The sequence below is a fragment of the Pristiophorus japonicus genome, chromosome 23 (assembly GCF_044704955.1).
Source record: "Pristiophorus japonicus isolate sPriJap1 chromosome 23, sPriJap1.hap1, whole genome shotgun sequence".
NCBI lineage: Eukaryota > Metazoa > Chordata > Chondrichthyes > Pristiophoridae > Pristiophorus > Pristiophorus japonicus.
In genome coordinates this window covers 50150137-50168915 of record NC_091999.1, presented here as the reverse complement: position 1 = coordinate 50168915, position 18779 = coordinate 50150137, and the positions used below count along the sequence as shown (strand labels likewise).

The following is an 18779-nucleotide window of genomic DNA, read 5'->3' as shown; positions in this document are numbered from 1 at the left end:
AAAACCTTTCATCATTTTAAAGACATTAGGTCACCCCTCAGCCTTTTTTTTTCAAGAGAAGATAGACCCGGCCTGTCCATCCTTTCCCGATAGGTATACGATCGCCTTTATGGTATCATCCTTGTAAATCTTCTCTGCACCCTCTCCAGTGCCTCCATATCATTTTTATAATATGGTGACCAGAATTGCACGCACAAAGTCTAACCAAGGTTCGATACAAGTTTAGCATAACTTCACCACTTTTCCATTCTATAACAATTCAATTCAATAACAATCAATCCCAATAATTTAACTCAATACTTTAAATTCTTTAGTCCAACTTTGTGACCATGCTGCGTAATTCGATGTCTGCAGATAACTGGAGATAATTTTGTTTTAACTGCTGGATCTTTTGCTATGCCATCAACCTCTTATCCAACTGGAACTGGCATTGCCTAATATTGTCGTCTTTGGCTACGGCATAGTCCAGAGACACAAGTCTGCATTTTCTTCAACATACATCAACAATGTTGGAAGCACTAGACTTCCTGTGATAAGCACAAACAACTAGTCTTTGAACTCTTCTTATTCGCGCATAATATTTCTAATCTAAACATTCTATGATGAAAATATCCACAGCCAGTTGGGTGCAAACACCAACTGTTGCTCAGTGAAATCTCTCCCTAATGATAACAACCACATTTTCCCCGATATGGAATGAACACCTTTCAGAAGCTGAATTAACCAAGTTCCCTATGCCAAGTCCCCTCTCATCTTCCATTCACTTCAACTGAAAGGAAAATGCCAGGTTGTATCAGTCAGGATTTGAAAGATATTTACAACAGATGGTAGATATTCTTAGAGTCAGCATCGTTCTCTATTCTGTCTACTCGAGGAGTTTGATAACAGACTTTCTCCTGTGAATGTGGAGCTGGAATATTGGGCCGGGATGTATTTACTTGTTCATCTTGTTGACTCGAAACCGTTGGCAATTATTTGATGTGATCTGTATTCTCTTAAATACATTTCCTGAGTGGATTCAAATTTAAATTAAACCCAGGTTTGCAGGCGTGATGCTCCATTCACACATCGAAGGTGAGAGAGATGCTGTTGGACAGACACTAAGTCCAGTATCTGAAAGTGATTCACAGACTGGGTTTTGTGTTCAGTGATCCCAGGCATGTTACCGACACCTTTCCTCAATGCCAAGGCTAGGAGAGGCACTCTGGAAGGGAAGGGGAACTGGCATTTGTCCACGAGAGTAACCGAAGGTATGAGAACTGAAATAATCCAGAGTTAGAAAGGAGAAAAGGCGCCAAAATGGTGCAGTCAGTAACAGGACATCAATTAGTCTCCTCTTATCTTGGAACATTAAATATCGACACACTCTGTTACTGAAACATCAAAATATTATATTCCAGCCCAATTATAGGGTTATTATCATCAGAAACTAACTTCAACTGTCGTAATGGACACGATTCAGTCGGGATGTGATTAACAGCTGCAATGATAGCAGAATCCAACCCCTGCAGTCACTTGTGAACTTGCAGGTGTCTCAGCAGGTGGGATGACACAGTGAATCGCTTCCCACACTCCGAGCAGGTGAACGGCCTCTCCCCAGTGTGAACTCGCTGGTGTATCACCAGGCTGGATGATTGAGTGAATCGCTTCCCACACTCTGAGCAGGTGAACGGCATCTCGCCAGTGTGAACCCGCTGGTTTGTCAGCAGGTGGGAGGACACACTGAATCCCTTCCCACACTCAGAGCAGGAGAATGGCCTCTCCCCAATGTGAACTCGCTAGTGTATCAGCAGGATGGATGAGTGAGTGAATCCCTTCCCACATTCAAAGCAGGTGAATGGCCTCTCCCCAGTGTGACTGTGTTGATGAATTTGCATGCAGACGGGTAGCTGAATCCCTTCCCACAGTCGCCACATTTCCACGGTTTGTCCATGGTGCGGGTGTGCTTCCGTCTCTCCAGGTTGGACGATCATTTGAAGCCTCCTCCACACACAACACGTTTACAGTTTCTCCGCGCTTTGAATGGTGCAATGGTTTTTCAGGCTGTGTAACTGGTTCAAGCTCTTTCCACAATCAGTGCACTGATACACTCTCACTCGGGTGTGTGGGTCTCTGCTTTTTTAGTCACATTGATGTTTGTAATCTTTACCCACAGACAAAACAAAAAAACATTTCTACTTCCACATTTAAAGGCCGATGATATTCAAGTCCTGATGAATTGAGTGACTCTATCTGATCTTGACGTGACGTTTAGTTTGAGTTTCCCTCCTTCAAATCCTCCCCTTCTAACACCCTGCAAAAGGAGTTTACAAAATAAGTACAGAATCGAAATTCAGAAGAGACAATTCTAGTTTCTATGGAACATTCTTTCCTTCTGCCGTGTGGTTTTAAGTATTGTCTTAATAAAAATAATAAAGAGGGAGAAGGTAGATTGAGAGTAAACTGGCAAGAAATATAAATACAGTCAAAGCTTCTACAGATATATAAAAAGGAAGAGATAGGTAAAATAAACTTTAGTCCCTTTGGAGGATGAGACGGGGAATTAATAATGAGAAACAGGGAAATGACGGAGACTTTAAACAAATATTTTGTATGGTCTTCACGGTGCAAGACACTAAAAGAATCCCAATAATAATAGATAATCAAGGGGTCACAGGGAGCGAGGAACTTAAAACAATCACTATCACAAGAGAAAAAGTACCAGACAAACTATTGCGACTAAAGTTGGACGTCCCCTGGACTTGATGGCCTGCATCCTGGGGTCTTAAAAGAAGTGGCTGCAGAGAAAGTGGATGTATTGGTTGTAATCGACCAAATTTCCCTGGATTCTGGCAAGGTCCCAGTGGATTGGAAAACCCCAAATGCAACACCCCAATTCAACAAGGGAGGGAGGGAGAAAGAAAGCAGGAAACTATAGAGCAGTTAGCCTAACATCTATCATTGGGAAAATGCTGGAGTCCATTATGAAGGAAATAGTAGCAGGACATTTAGAAAATCATAATAGTCAAGCAGAGACGGCATGGTTTTATGAAAGGGAAATCACGTTTGACAAACTTGCTCGAGTTCTTTGAGGATGTAACGAGCACGGTGGATGAAGAGGAACCAGTAGCAGTGGTGTATTTGCATTTCCAGAAGGCATTCGATAAGGTGCCAGATAAAAGGTTACTGCACAATATAAGAGCTCACGGGGTTGGGGGTAATATATTAGCATAAATTTTGGATTGGCTAACTAACAGAAAACAGAGAGTCGGAAAAATGGGTCATTTTCAGGTTGGCAAACTGTAACTAGTGGGGTGCCACAGGGATCAGTGCTGGGGCCTCAACTAATTACAACCTATGTTAATGACTTGGATGAAGGGACGGAGTGCACTGCAGCCAAATATGCTGCTGATACAAAGATAGGTGGGAAAGCAAGTTGTGAGGAGGACACAAAGATTCAGCAAAGTATTATGGACAGGCTCAGTGAGTGGGCAAAAATTTGGCAGATGGAGTATAATGAGGGAAAATGTGAGGTTATGCACTTTGGTTGGAAGAATAAAAAAGCAAATTATTATTTAAATGGCGACTACAAAATGCTGCGGGACACAAGGGATCTGGGGGTCCTTGTGCATGAAACACAAAAAGTTAGCATGCAGGTACAGCAAGTAATCAGGAAGGCCAATGGAATGTTGGCCTTTATTGAAGGGGAATGGAGTATAAAAGTAGAGAAGTCTTGCTACAAATGTACTCGGTGTTCGTGAGACCACACCTGGAGTACTGCGTACAGTTTTGGTCTCCTTATTTAAGGAGGATATACTTGCATTGGAGGCAGTTCAGAGAAACTCACGAGGTTGATTCCTGAGATGAAGGGGTTGTCTTATGAAGTAAGATTGAGCATGTTGGGCTTGTACTCATTGCAGTTTCGAAGAGTGAGAGGTGAACTTATTGAAACGTGTAAGATTCTGAGGGGACTTGACAGGGTAGATGCAGAGAGGATGTTTCACCTCGTGGGGGAATCTAGAACTAGGGTGCATAGTTTTAGAATAAGGGGTCGCCCATTTAAAACGGAGATGCGGAGGAATTTCTTCTCTGAGGGTCGTGAATCTTTGGAATTCTCTACCCCAGAGAGCTGTGGAGGCTGAGTCAGTCAATATATTTAAAGCGGAGATAGCCAGATTTTTGCATAATAGGGGAGTCAAGAGTAATGGTGAGCAGGCAGGAAAGTGGAGTTGAGGTCAAGATCATATCAACCATGATTTTATTGAATGGCAGAGCAGGCTCGAGGGATACAATGGCCTACTCCTGCTCCTATTTCTTATTGTTAATCTGTGAACCTTGACCTGAACATTCCACAATTTTACTGATTTTGAGGAATAGTCAAAATATCTAAGCATTGATAAATGCATCATCTCACATCTCCAACTGAGCTAACCTGCTCTAACTATGTCAGTATTTGTGTCAGCTGTGACTCAGTGCGTAACACACTTGCCTCTGGGTCACAAGGTTGTGGGTTGATGTCGCACTCCAGAGACATGAACACAAAAATCTCGGCTGATGCTCCAGTGCAGTGCTGAGGGACTGCTGTACTGTCGGAGGTGCTGTCCTTTGGATAAGATGTTGAACCGAGGCCCCGTCTGCTCCCTCAGGTGGACGTAAAAGGTCCCATTGCAATATTTCAAGCAGAACAGGGGAGTTATCCCCGATGTCCTGGCCAATATTTTCCCTTAGCATCAGTGAAGCAGGTTATCTGGTCATTATCACATTGTAAATTGGTTGCTGCGTTTCCTACATTACGATAGTGACTACACTTCAAAAAGAACTTAATTGACTGTAAAGGGCTTTGGAGCATCTGGTGGTGGTGAAAGGTGCGAAATAAATGCAAGTGTTTTTATTTTCTATATGTCTTTTATTACTCTCCCTTCTCCTATTGTGCCTCCTTTTGTCTGCTGTCACTTCCCCACCTCCTCTTCCCCACCCAACTTTACAGTTCATTTCTTGTGTACATGGTCTCTCTCTCTCTCTCCTTTCGCTCACTCTATCGCTCCCTATAAGCTGTCCATCTGCCATATCTCCCAGTTCTGATCAAATGCTCTCCCTGACCCACCACCATTTATCCTTCCTTTATAAACAACAACAACTTTCATTTATATAGCACCTTTAAGAACATAAGAGTTATCAGCAGGAGTAGGCCATACGGCCCCTCGAGCCCGCTCCACCATTCAATAACATCATGGCTGATCATCAACCTCAACTCCACTTTCCCGCCCGATCTCCATTCCCTCGATTCCCCAAACATCAAAAATGTATCTATCTCAGCCTTGAAATAACTCTGTAAAATGGCCCCTGGTGCTTCACAGGAGCATTATCAGATAGAATTTGACACCGGGGGTCAAAGAGGCACATTTTAAAGAGTGTTAAAAAGGAAAAGAGTGGCGAAAGTAAATGTTGGTCCCCTGGAGGATGAGACTGGGGAATTAATAATGGAGAACAGGGAAATGGCAGAGACGTTGAACAAATATTTTGTATCGGTCTTCACGGTAGAAGACACTAAAAACATCCCAAAAGTGGATAATCAAGGGGCTATAGGTAAGGAGGAACTTAATACAATCACTGTCAGTAATGAAGTGGTACTCGGTAAAATAATGGGACTGAAGGCGGACAAGTCCCCTGGATCTGATGCCTTACATCCCAGGGTCTTAAGAGAAATGGCTGCAGAGATAGTGGATGCATTGGTTTTAATCTCCCAAAATTCCCTGGATTCTGGGGCAGTCCCACCAGATTGGAAAACCGCAAATGTAACGCCCCTATTTAAAAAAGGAGAGGTTTTTAGTGTCTTCTACCGTGAAGCAAGGGTCAGTGCTGGGTCCTCAGCTATTTACAATCTATATTAATGACCTAGATAAAGGGACCGAGTGTAATATTTGCTGACGATACAAAGCTAGGTGAGACAGTAAGCTGTGAGTAGAACACAAGAGTGCAAAGATATATAGACAGACGATGTGAATGGGCAGTAAGGTGGCAGATTGAGCATAATGTCGGGAAATGTGAGGTTATTCACCTTGGTAGGAAGAATAGAAAAACAGAATATCTTTTAAATGGTGAGAAACTTTAAATCTTGGTGTTGAGAGAGATTTGGGTGTCCTTGTGCAAGAAACACAGGAAGCGAGCATGCAGGTACAGCAAGCAGTATGGGGGTGGAGTATAAGAGTAAGGATCTATTGCTACAATTGTACAGGGCCTTGGTGAGACCACACCTGGAGTACTGGGCAGTTTCGGTCTCCTTATCTAAGGAAAGATACACTTGCCTTGAAGACGGTGCAATGGAGGTTCACAAGATTGATTCCTGGGATGAGAGAGCTGTGTTACGATGAGACATTGTGAAGAATGGACCTATACTCTCTGGAGTTTAGAAGAATGAGAGGGGATCCCATTGAAACATACAAGATTCTGAAGGGTATTGACAGGGTAGATGCTGAGAGCTAGATTCCCCCGGCCTGGAGTGACTAGAACTCGGGGGCTCAAGATAAGGGGGAGGCCATTTAAGACAGAGATGAGAAATGTCTTCACTCAGAGGTTTGTGAATCTATGGAATTCTTTGGAGGGCTGTGGATGCTCAGTCTATTCAAGGCTGAGATAGATAGATTTTTGGACTCTCGAGGAATCAAGGGATATGGAGATCAGGTGGGAAAGTGGAGTTGAGGGCAATGATCTTATTGAATAGCGGAGCAGGCTCGAGAGGCCGTATGATCTACTCCTGCTCCTATCTCTGATATTCTAATATTGACATGTAAGGGGCTCTAGATTTATTAGTCCCACCCTTTATCTTAAGGGAACATACTAGCTCTGAATCCTCGCTATCTCCTCCTTGAATGCCTCCTACTGCTCTGACACTAAGTTACCTTCAAGTAGCTGTTTCCAGTCCACTTTGGTTAAATCACATCTCTGCTTAGTAAAATTAGCTTTATGCCAATTGAGAACTTTTATTTCTGGTCCATCTTTGTCCTTTTCCATAACGACCCTGAATCTAACTGAATTGTGATCACCAGCACCAAAATACTCTCCCACTGATACCACTTCCACCTGCCCAAGCTTCATTCATTAAACCCAATTCCAAAACCACCCCCTCTCTTGTTGGGCTTGCTACGTAATGGCTAAAAATGTTCTCCTGAATGCATTTTATGAATTCTGCTCCTTCTATATCATTCATACTAATTCTATCACAGTTAATATTTGGGTAGTTGAAATCCCCGACTATTACTGCCCTATTATTTTTGCACGTATCAGAAATGTGCCGACATATTTGCTCTTTTGTCTCCCTCTGACTGTTTGGGGGTCTATAGTACATCCCCAGCAGTGTGATCGCCCCTTTTTTGTTCTTCACGTCTCCCATGTGGCCTCATTTGATGATCCTTCAAACATATCATCCCTCCCCACAGCTGGAATTGTTTCTTTAATCAACACTGCGATGTGCCCGCCTTTTTTTTATCCCGTCTCTATCTTGTCTTAAAACCCTGTGACCAGGAATGTTGAGCTGCCATTCCTGCAGTTCTTTTAGCCGTGTTTCACTAATAGTTACAATATCATACCCCCACATGTCTGTCTGTGCCCTCAGCTTATCTGCCTCAATCCCCAGACTCCTTGCACTGGCATTGAAGAATTTCTAGATTGATTCCTGTGATGAGAGGACTGTCTTATGATGAGCGTTTGTGTAGAATGGGCCTATACTCTCCGGAGTTTAGATGAATGAGAGATGATCTCATTGAAACACACTGGCAATGGCATTTAGCCCTGCCAAACTCCCTTATTGTCTATTTTCTAGCCTTTGTTTCCTCTGCCTTCCAAACATTAGCAAAAGCCCCAGTGAGGATATTGTCCGGTCCTGTTGAGGTGCAACCTGTCCGGCTTGTACTAGTCCCACCTCCCCCAGAAACGCTCTCAATGCCTCAGGAATCTAAAGCCCTCCCTCCTGCACCAAACTCCAGCCATGCATTCATCTGCTCCATCCTCTTATTTCTGTACTCACCAGCACGTGGCACCAGGAGTAATCCGGACATTACTACCTTTGAGGTCCTGTTTTTTGATCTCTTTCCTAGCTCCCTAAAATCTGCCTGCAGGATCTCCTCCCTCTTTCTACCGATGTCATTGGTCCCGATACGGACCACAACCTCTGGATGTTCATCCTCCCCCCTCAACAATGTCCTGCAGCTGCTCAGTGACATCCTTGACCCTGGCACCAGGGAGGCAACATACCATCCTGGAATCATGTCTGTGCCTGCAGAAGCGCTTTTTTGTTCCCCTAACTATCAAATGCACCAGCACTAATGCTCTTCCACTCTTCTTCCTCCCCGCCCTGTGCAGCTGAGCCACCCACGGTGTCGTGGACATGGCTCTGGCTGTACTCCCCAGAGAAATCATCGCCCTCATCAGTATCCAGAACTGGAAACCGGTTAGCGAGTGAGATGCACTCAGGGGACTCCTGTCCTACTCTTGCCCCATAACGCTGAAAATTTTTTCAACTCATGTTTATCTCTTTCGAAAGTTACAAGTAAATCTGCTTCCACCACCCGAACAAGCATTGCGTTCCAGGCCAGAACATCTCGCTGCTTCATTAGTCCCCTCATGTAGCATCTGGTTCATTTACCAATCACATTCAATCTGAGCCTGTGGTTACTGAACTTTCTGACACTGAAAATTGTTTCTCCTTATTAAGAGGATTGGCGGGCTGGAGGAGGTTACAGAGATAGGGAGGGGCGAGGCCTTGGAGGGATTTGAACAAGAGGATGAGAATTTTAAAGCCTGAAGCCACCACCCGACTCCCCCAGTGCAGAATGTGACTCACTGCTGAGCATCCCTGATTATAATCGCTCAAATATTGGTGGCTTTGTCTTCTGTTGCCGAGGCCCCAAGCTCTGGAACACTCTCACGAAACCTCTGTACCTCCTCCCTGAAAGTACTGACTCTGGCTTTGTTCAGTTCGACCCTCACTGGTTCCCCTCCCCTGAAAGCACTGACTCTGGCTGGGTTCAGTTCTACACTCACTGGTTCCCCTCCCCTGAAGGTACTGACTCTGGGTGTCTGTGCTCTCGTCACCTCTTTATACACTCTGACCCTCCCTATATATCTGTAATATCTCCCTGTTTTGGTGATGGGCTCTCCCTGACCACTCGCTCCCGGACTCTCACCATTTCAGGGAATCACACAGCACAGAAAGAGGCCATTCGGCCCATCGAGCCTGTCCAACTCACTGAAAGACCCACTCCCTGCACCTGCCCCAAAACACCAGAAAATGTTCCCTTTGAACATTGCTGGTTTTGAAAGTTATTATTGATGTCCCAGAATTGAGGCCAACCCTCAATATCTGAGTCTAAATAGTGAGTGATAAAGGTTGACCAGAACTTGCTTGTTGTACTCTATACTGCTATTAATGCTGGAACAGATTGATCAGCGGACCCTGCCCCTCACAGCTTTGTGTTCACCTGCAAATTGCACCATTTGCTTTAGAATGTCTCCCATTTTTCCTCTTTCCCAAATCCCAGCTGGCGGCCGGTGACCCCGCTGACCCCGGGCCTGTCACCGCAGATCAAGCCCGGGGTCAGCCTCTGGGCTGTGATTGGCCCTGGGCCCTACACCAGGTGTTTATGACGCTCACCAGCTCCACACACGGCTCCACTTCCAGCCCCGCGCCGACAACAGAAATGATCCGGGCTCCACCAACTGTCGCCGCCGCCGCCCGCACATGCTCAGTGCGGGAGATCCGGGCTCAGCCCTGCCTCTCGCACACTCCGATTGGTTGGAGGACCCTCCGCCCGCTCGGTCCTCCAGCCCCGCCCCGAGCACAGTCTGATTCGTTGGAGGACCCATTGCCAACTCGGTCCTCCGGCGCCGCCCCCGCTCTTCCTATTGGCCCGGAGCTGCCGTCAATCACCCGGGCAGTGTGAGCTGAGCATGCGCGCTAGGGCGGCTGTGTCTGACGCAGCGGCTGAGAGATGGGCCCAGGGAGGGAGCGGGTTAATAAACCCCAGGCGGCGCGGGCTTCACACACACCGAGTGCGGGCCCAGGCCCCGCCTGCCCGAGAGACAACACTCCGCATTATCCGCTTCACACACACCCACTGTGGGCCTCAGGCCCCGAACAACAACCTGCGGCTCCGGCCTTTCCCCGAGCGGGGCCCCCGTGGAGGTGGGCTCTGGGCCCGTGCGGGGCCCCCGGGGAGGTGGGCTCTCGGCCCGTGCGGGGCCCCCGGGAAGGTGGGCTCTGGGCCCGTGCGGGCCCCCGGGGAGGTGGGCTCTGGGCCCGTGCGGGGCCCCCGGCGAGGTTGGCTCTGGGCCCGTGCGGGGCCCCCGGGGAGGTAGGCACTGGGCCCGTGCGGGTCCTCCGGGGAGGTGGGCTCTGGGCCCGTGCAGGGAGGTGGGCTCTGGGCCCGTGCGGGTTTCCCGGGGAGGTGGACTCTGGGCCCGTGCGGGGCCCCCGGGGAGGTGGGCTCTGGGGGAGATTAGATTGTTAAGCACCCCCTGTCCACACAATGGAAAAGTGTTTGAGGAACAAGTATTTCTGGAGAGACTTTTAATCCATTGAACATTTACAGATTTTTTAATTTGTTCCGGGCTGTGGCCGTCGCTGCCAAGGCCGGCATTTATTGGCCATTCCTAATTACACTGGAGAAGTTGGTGGGGAGTCACCTACTTGAACCGCTGCAGTCCGTGTGGTGAAGGTGCTCCCACAGTGCTGTTAGGGAGCCAGTTCCAGGATTTTGACCCAGTTACGATGAAGGAACGGCGATATATGACCAAATCCGGATGGTGTGTGACTTGGAGGGGAACTTGCAGATGATGGTGTTCCCATTCACCTGCTGCCCTTTTCCTTCTGGGTGGTAAAAGCCGTGGGACAGGTTGGGTGGCAGGTTCCCTTCCATCAGAACATAAGGATTAGGAGCAGGAGTCAGCCATATGGTCCTTCGAGCCTTCTCCATCGGTCAATATGACCATGGCTGATCTTCGACCTGAACTTGACTCTCCCGCCCGATCCCCATATCGCTGGAGGACATTAGTGCGCCAGTTGGGATTTTAGTGACAATCCGGCAGCTTTCATGGTGACTGTTTTTCTAGAGCCCGCCCCAAACATTCCCCGATTTATTAAGCTCAATTTTACAACAAGCCTGTGTGTTTTTCTGGGTTCTCTCTCACTCCCTTTTATCTGTTTTATATTCATTTTATTTGAAGGGGAGGACTTGTACACGGGAGATTTAACTCCAATGTCACATCAAGATCGACCAGTCTATTCATCAGGACCTGAATATCATCAAACACAACATGGAAGCAAAAAGCAGAGTTGACAGCGGGGAGAAACCGTACACGTGTTGTGTGTGTGGACAAGGATTCAGCCGATCCTGTGGCCTGGCCAAACACAAATGCAGCCACACTGGGGAGATACCGTGAAAATGCGGGGACTGTGGGAAAGGATTCAATTACCCATCTGAGCTGGAAACTCATCAACACACCCACACTGGGGTGAGGCTGTTCAGCTGCTCCGTGTGTGGGAAGAGATTCACTCGGTCATGTGAGCTGCTAACACACCAGCCAGTTCACACTGGGGAGAGACCTTCACCTGCTCCGTGTGTGGGTCAGGATTCATTTCTTCAACCCACTGACTGAGACACCAATTTGTTCACACCAATGTGAGACCTTTTAAATGTTCTGCCTGTGAGAAGAGCTTTAATAGCAAAAAGGAACTGCTGACACACCAGCGCACTCACACTGGGGAGTGGCCGTTCACCTGCTCCTTGTGTGGAAACACATTCAACAGTAATTACTGTCGTGTTTGCCAGCATCGAGTAATGACTCCACGAGGTAAGGTATTGCACTTGCACTGTTGTGACCTTAGTCCTTTTATTGCAGCTCCTGAATGATGTGACAGTAAGGTGGGCTCCCTTTTATACCTGCGGTGTGCAGGTGACCTATAGATCTCCACCTGTTGCACCCTCTGTTGGTACAGGCATATTGTATGCAGTGTAAAGGTACATTCATAGGTCTTATGTAACTTTACATTGAGTGTACAGGGTGTATACTTGCACAACAATTAGCACCTTCCGAGACACCAGCGAGATCATACCGGGGAGAGGCCGTTCACTTGCTCCATGTGTGGGAAGGGGTTCACTCGATCATTCAGCCTGCTGAGACACCAGCGAGTTCACAAGTGACTGCAGGGTTTGGATTCTGCTGTTAGTTACATCCAGAACCGAACCATCTTCATTCCACCGCTGGAAGAGACACCGTGCAGCAGATTTAAAGGGACAGACTCACCAGCTCCCACCGCTGGAAGAGACACCGTGCAGCAGATTTAAAGGGACCGCTCACCAGCTCCCACCGCTGGAAGAGACACCGTGCAGCAGATTTAAAGGGACCGCTCACCAGCTCTCACCGCAGGAAGAGACACCATGCAGCAGATTTAAAGGGACCACTCACCAGCACCCACCGCTGGAAGAGACACAGTGCAGCAGATTTGAAGGGAGCACGCACATTGGTGAGAACAAAGTGCTAAATTGGTAAATTTGAAACAGTCCCACCCTTGGGGCCCAAATTTGACCAGTAGAGTTTTCTGACGAACTCACCAGAGGTGCGACGCTTTTCTATACCGATTCGGGCACCAAAAGTCTTCAGGCCGAGTTTGGCCGCTCCCCAGCCTCGCCTCGATGGAAGCGCAGCCAGGTCCCGGAGCTGAAAACAGTGCCAGGACCTCTGCACATGCACGCTAGAGTGTGCACGCATGTGCAGCAGCTCCTCGCCCCCAGAATCTCTGCGTGTGTTCTGCAGGCTGTGTGGGAGGGGCCCGAAGCGTGCCGCCCCTGTCCCTGGCCCAATGGGCTCCCTCATCGGCGGCCCGCTGAAGGTAGGACTTCTACTTTTTGTGTGATTATTTATTTATTAATTGATTGTGGTCCATTTTTCATTTTGCTTTTTCGGTTGCAAGAGATCTCGAGACCCCAGTTTAAGTTCACTAAAGAGATTCTGAGCTTTCTCTGAGTTTTTACTGCACATACATGCAAGTTGAGTTGCAGTCAGTCGGAGGTTGAGGGTATATCACCAGGAGCAGATCTGCACAGTGAGAAAGAACCGATTCGCCGATCTTTTTATTTGTTATTGATTGATTATTACACAGAAACATAGAAAATAGATGCAGGAGTAGGCCATTCGGCCCTTCGAGTCTGCACCACCATTCAATAAGATCATGGCTGATCATTCACCTCAGTACCCCTTTCCTCGTTTCTCTCCATAACCTTTGATCCCTTTAGCCGTAAGGGCCATATCTAACTCCCTCTTGAATATATCCAATGAACTAGCATCAACAACTCTCTGAGGCAGGGAATTCCACAGCTTAACAACTCTGAATGAAGAAGTTTCTCCTCATCTCAGTCCTAACTGGCTTACCCCTTATCCTTAGACTATGTCCCCTGGTTCTGGACTTCCCCAACATCGGGAACATTCTTCCTGCATCAAACCTGTCCAGACCCGTCAGAATTGTATATATGTTTCGATGAGATTCCCTCTCATCCTTCTAAACTTCAGTGAATACAGGCCCAGTCGATCCAGTCTCTCCTCATATGTCAGTCCTGCCATCCTGGGAATCAGTCTGGTGAACCTCCGCTGCACTCCCTAAATAGCAAGAATGTCCTTCCTCAGATTAGGAGACAAAAACTGAACACAATATTGCAGCTGAGACGTCACTAAGGACCTCTACAACTTCAGTAAGACCTCCCTGCCCCTCTACTCAAATCCCATTGCTGTGAAGGCCAACATACCATTTGCCAACTTCACCGCCTGCTGTACCTGCATGCTATCTTTCAATGACTGATGTACCATGACACCATCTCGTTGCACTTTCTCTTTTCCTTATCTGCTGCCATTCAGATAATATTCTGCATTTGTGTTTTTGCCACTAAAGTGAATAACCTCACAGTTATCTACATTATGCTGCATCTGCCATGCGTTTGCCCAATCACCCAACCTGTCTAAGTCACACTTCAGCCTCTTAGCGTCCTCCACACAGCTCACACCGCCACCCAGTCTAGTTTCATCTGCAGCCTTGGAGATATTACAACAATTCCTCCATCTAAATCATTAATGTATAATGTAAATAGCTGGGGTCCCAGCACTGAGCTCTTCGGCACCCCACTAGTCACTGCTTGCCATTCTGAAATGTACTCGTTTATCCCGACTCACTGCTTCCTGTCTGCCAACCAGTTCTCTATCCACGTCAGTACATTAGCCCCAGTACCATGTGCTTTAATTTTGCACACGAATCTCTTGTGTGGGACCTTGTCAAAAGCCTTTTGAAAGTCCAAATACACCACATCCACTGGTTCTCCCTTGTCCACTCTACGAGTTACATCCTCAAAAAATTCTAGAAGATTTGTCAAGCATGATTTCCCTTTCATAAATCCATGTTGATTTGGTCCGATCCTGCCATTGCTCTCTCAACCTTAATGATTGATTCCAACATTTTCCTCACTACTGATGTCAGGCTAACTGGTCTATAATTACCCGTTTTCTCTCTCCTTTTTTAAAAAGTGGTGCTACATTAGCTACCCTCCAGGCCATAGGAACTGATCCAGCGTCGATAGACTGTTGGAAAATGATCACCAATGCATCCACTCTTTCTAGGGCCACTTCCTTAAGTAATCTGGGATGCAGACTATCAGGCCCCGGGGGTTTATTGGCCTTCAATCCCATCAATTACTTTGGTCTTGGTGCTTTCGATGCAGGTTTCCTTTTATTTTTTATTTGTTAATTAATTGCTTGTTACTTTTTGTGTTTTGTTTCGTGCTTTGTAAATCTTGGTGCTTGATGCAGGTTCTCTCAGCTTCCTTGTATTTTTTATTTGTTATTGAATGCTTATTTTTGTGCTTTGTTAAGTGCTTGGTGCTTTCTTGTCTTTCTGTGTGGCCAGATATGCTGGCCTAAGTTAGTTTGGAGTAACTATTAGCTATTCAAACTAGCTTAATGACATCACTGCAGTGCCCAGCAACCAACCTCCCTGAGCCCTGCTCATTATGGGCAAGGTTTAGCATTTGATGGGACAGTGCAGAGGGAGCTTTACTCTGTATCTAACCCTTGCTGTACTTGCCCTGGAAGTGTCTGATGAGGGAGTGGTAAACATAAGAACAAATGGACATACGGAATAGGAGCAGGAGCAGGCCATACTCGAGCCTGCTTCACAACGCAACACGATCATGGCTGATCCGATCATGGACTCTGGACCACTTCCCTGTCTTCGCCCCATAACCCCTTATTGGTTAAAAACCTGCCTATCTCTGTCTTAAATTTATTCAATGACCCAGCTTCCACAGCTCTCTGAGGCAGCTAATTCCACAGATTTACTACAACCCTCCAAGACAAGAAACTGCCACCAAAGCAAGTATATCCTTTCGTAAATATGGAAACTAAAACTGTACACAGTATTCCAGGAGTGCCCTCACCAATACCCTGTATAACTGCAGCAAGACTTCCCTGCTTTTATACTCCATCCCCTTTGCAATAAAGGCCAAGAATTCATTGGCCTTCCTGATCACTTGCAGAACCTGCATACTAACCTCTGCAATTTTTCTCCATTTAATTAATAACTTGCTCTTTGAATTTTTCTGCCAAAGCACATGACCTCACACTTTCCAACAATATACTCCATCTACCAAATTTTTGCACACTCATTTAGCCTGTCTATGTCCTTTTGCAGATTTTTTGTGTCCTCCTCACACATTGATTTTCCTCCTATCTTTGCATCGTCAGCAAATGTGGCTACGTTACCCTCGGCCCTTTCTTCCGCATCGTTAATATAGATTGTAAATAGTCGGGGTCCCAGCACTGATCCCTGCGACACCCCACTAGTTACTGATTGCCAACCCGAGAATGAACCATTTATCCTGACTCTGTTTTCTTTTACTAACCAATCCTTTATCCATGCTAATATATTGCCCCCAACCCCATGATATTTTATCTTGTGCAGTAACTTTTTATGTGGCACCTTGTCAAATGCCTTCTGGAAGTCCAAATATACCACATCCAATGGTTCCCCTTTATCCACCCTGTCTGTTGCATCCTCACAGAATTCCAACAAATTTGTCAAACATGACTTCCCCTTCATAAATCCGTGGTGACTCTGCCTGACTGAAATGTGCTTTTCCAAATGTCCTGCTACTGCTTCTTTAATAATGGACTCCAACGCTGGTTAGAGAGCTAACTTTCTCACCCTCCATCTGAATTTGAAATTCAACCATGCTATGATCACTCATTCCAAGGAGATCCTTTACTTGGAGATTGTTTTTTAATCCTATCTCATTACACAGGACCAGATCTGAGATAGCCTGCCCCCTGGTTGGTTCCGTTACATACTGCTGAATGAACCCGCCCCTTATGTACTCTATGAACTCCAACTCAAGGCTACCCTGACCAATTTGATATGTCTAATCAATATGGAGGTTAAAATCACTAATGATTATTGCTGTTCCCTTTTTACAAGCCCCCACTATTTCCTGGTTTATGCTCCGACCAACACAGTTGCTACTGTTAGGTGGCCTGTAGACTATGTCCACCAGTGACTTTTTCCCTTTATTATTCCTTATCTCCACCCAAACTGGTTCAACATCCTGATCATTTGAGCCAATATTGTTTCTTCTTATTGCAGTGATTCCATCCTTTATCAATAGAGCTACCCCACCTCCTTTTCCTTTCTGTCTGTCCTTCTGGATTGTCAAATACCCCTGAATATTTCATTCCCAGACCTGGTCACCTTGCAACCATGTCTCTGTAATGCCTATCAGATCACACCCATTTGTATCTATTTGTGCCGTCAACTCATCTATTTTGTTATAAATGATACGTGCATTTAGACAAAGTGGCTTTAAGTTTGTTTTTTTTACACTTTTTTCCTGCTTATTTCCTCTCTCCTTCAAACTCACTTTCTTTAATTTTGCTTTCTAATTCCAGCTTTAATCCCCTCCCTACTGAATCTATTTTCAGGTTCCCGTCTCCCTGCCAAGCGAGTTTAAACTCTCTCCAACAGCACTAGCAACCCCCCCGTGAGGATATTGGTCCCGGCTCTGTTGAGGTGCAAACCTTTCAGCTTGTACCGGCCCAACCTCCCCCAGAAACGGTCCCAATGCCTCCGTAAACTAAAGCCCTCCCGCCTGCACCATCTCTCCAGCCACGTATTCATCTGTTCTATCCTTCTATTTCTGTACTCACGAGCTCGTGGCATCGGGAGTCATCCGGAGATTACTAGCTTTGAGAGCTGCTTTTTAATCTCTCTCCGAGCTCCTTAAATGCTGCCTGCAGGACCTCACCCCTCCTTCTACCTGTGTCATTGGTCCCGATGTGGACCACAACCTCCGGCTGTTCACCCTCTCCCCCCAGAATGCCCTGCAGCCGCTCAGTGACATCCTGGCACCAGGGAGGCAACATACCATCCTGGAGTCACGTCTGCGGCTGCAGAAACACCTGTCTGCTCCCCTGACTATTGAATCCCCTATCACTAGAGCTCTTCCATTCTTCTTCCTCCCCCCCGCACAGCTGAGACACCCAAAGTGCTGTGAATGTAGCTCTGGCTCACTCCCAGAGCCACCATCGCCCTCACCAGTACTCAGAACAGAGAACCGGTTGGAGAGCGAGATGGACTCAGGGGACTCCTGCACTACCTGTCTGGTCCTCCTCTTCTGTCCAGGGGTCACCCAATCCCCCTCTGCCTGCACATTCTTAAGCTGCGGGGTGACCACCTCTAGAAACGTGAGATCCCCGGAGCTCTCAGTGTCATGGATGCACCGCAGTGACTCCAGCCGCCGCTCAAGCTCCAAAACGCGGAGCTGGAGTTGGTGCAGCTGGAGACACCTCCTGCACATGTGGTCGTCCCGGCTGTGCAAAGCTTCCAGGATTTCTCACATGCCACAGGATGTGTAATCCACGGAACTGAGCTGTCGTGTCATCCCTCTAGTTACACTCGCAACTATCAAGTAGAACTAAACTCTAAACCTTAGAGAAATATACCCAGCAACGACTCAGCAATCCGCTGATTTAATTAACCTTTATTTAAAGACTAAATACTAACTTAACAGAAAAAAAAACTTCAGGGGAGGAGAGAGAGGGGAACCAGTGAGTGTGGAACTGAACGCAACAAGAATCAGCACCTTCAGGGGAGGGGAACCAGTGAGTGTGGAACTGAACCCAGCCAGAATCAGCACCTTCAGGGGAGGGGAACCAGTGATTGTAGAACTGAACGCAGCCAGAGTCAGCACCTTCAGGGGAAGGGAACCAGTGAGTGCAGAACTGAACCCAACCAGAGTCAGTACCTTCAGGGGAGGGGAACCAGTGAGTGTAGAACTGAACCCAGTCAGAGTAAGCACCTTCAGGGGAGGGGAACCAGTGAGTGTAGAACACAACCCAACCAGAGTCAGCACCTTTAGGGGAAGGGAACCAGTGAGTGTAGAACTGAAACCAACCAGAGTCATAACCTCAGGGGAGGGGAACCAGTGAGTGTAGAACTGAACCCAGCCAGAGTCAGCACCTTCAGCGGAAGGGAACCAGTGAGTGCAGAACTGAACCCAGCCAGAGTCAGTACCTTCAGTGGAAGGGAACCAGTGAGTGTGGAACTGAATCCAGCCAGAGTCAGTACTTAAGGGGAGGGGAACCAGTGAGTATAGAACTGAACCCAGCCAGAGTCAGTACGTTCAGGGGAGGGGAACCAGTGAGTGTAGAACTTAACCCTCCCAGAGTCAGTACCTTCAGTGGAAGGGAAACAGTGAGTGTAGAACTGAACC

At 47.0% G+C, this 18779-nt stretch overlaps 1 pseudogene; it reads right to left on the bottom strand.

Annotated features, from left to right (window-relative positions):
• The window catches only part of LOC139235532 (Ig heavy chain C region-like), a 65647-nt pseudogene that overhangs the window by 39404 nt on the left and 7464 nt on the right, over nucleotides 1–18779 (bottom strand).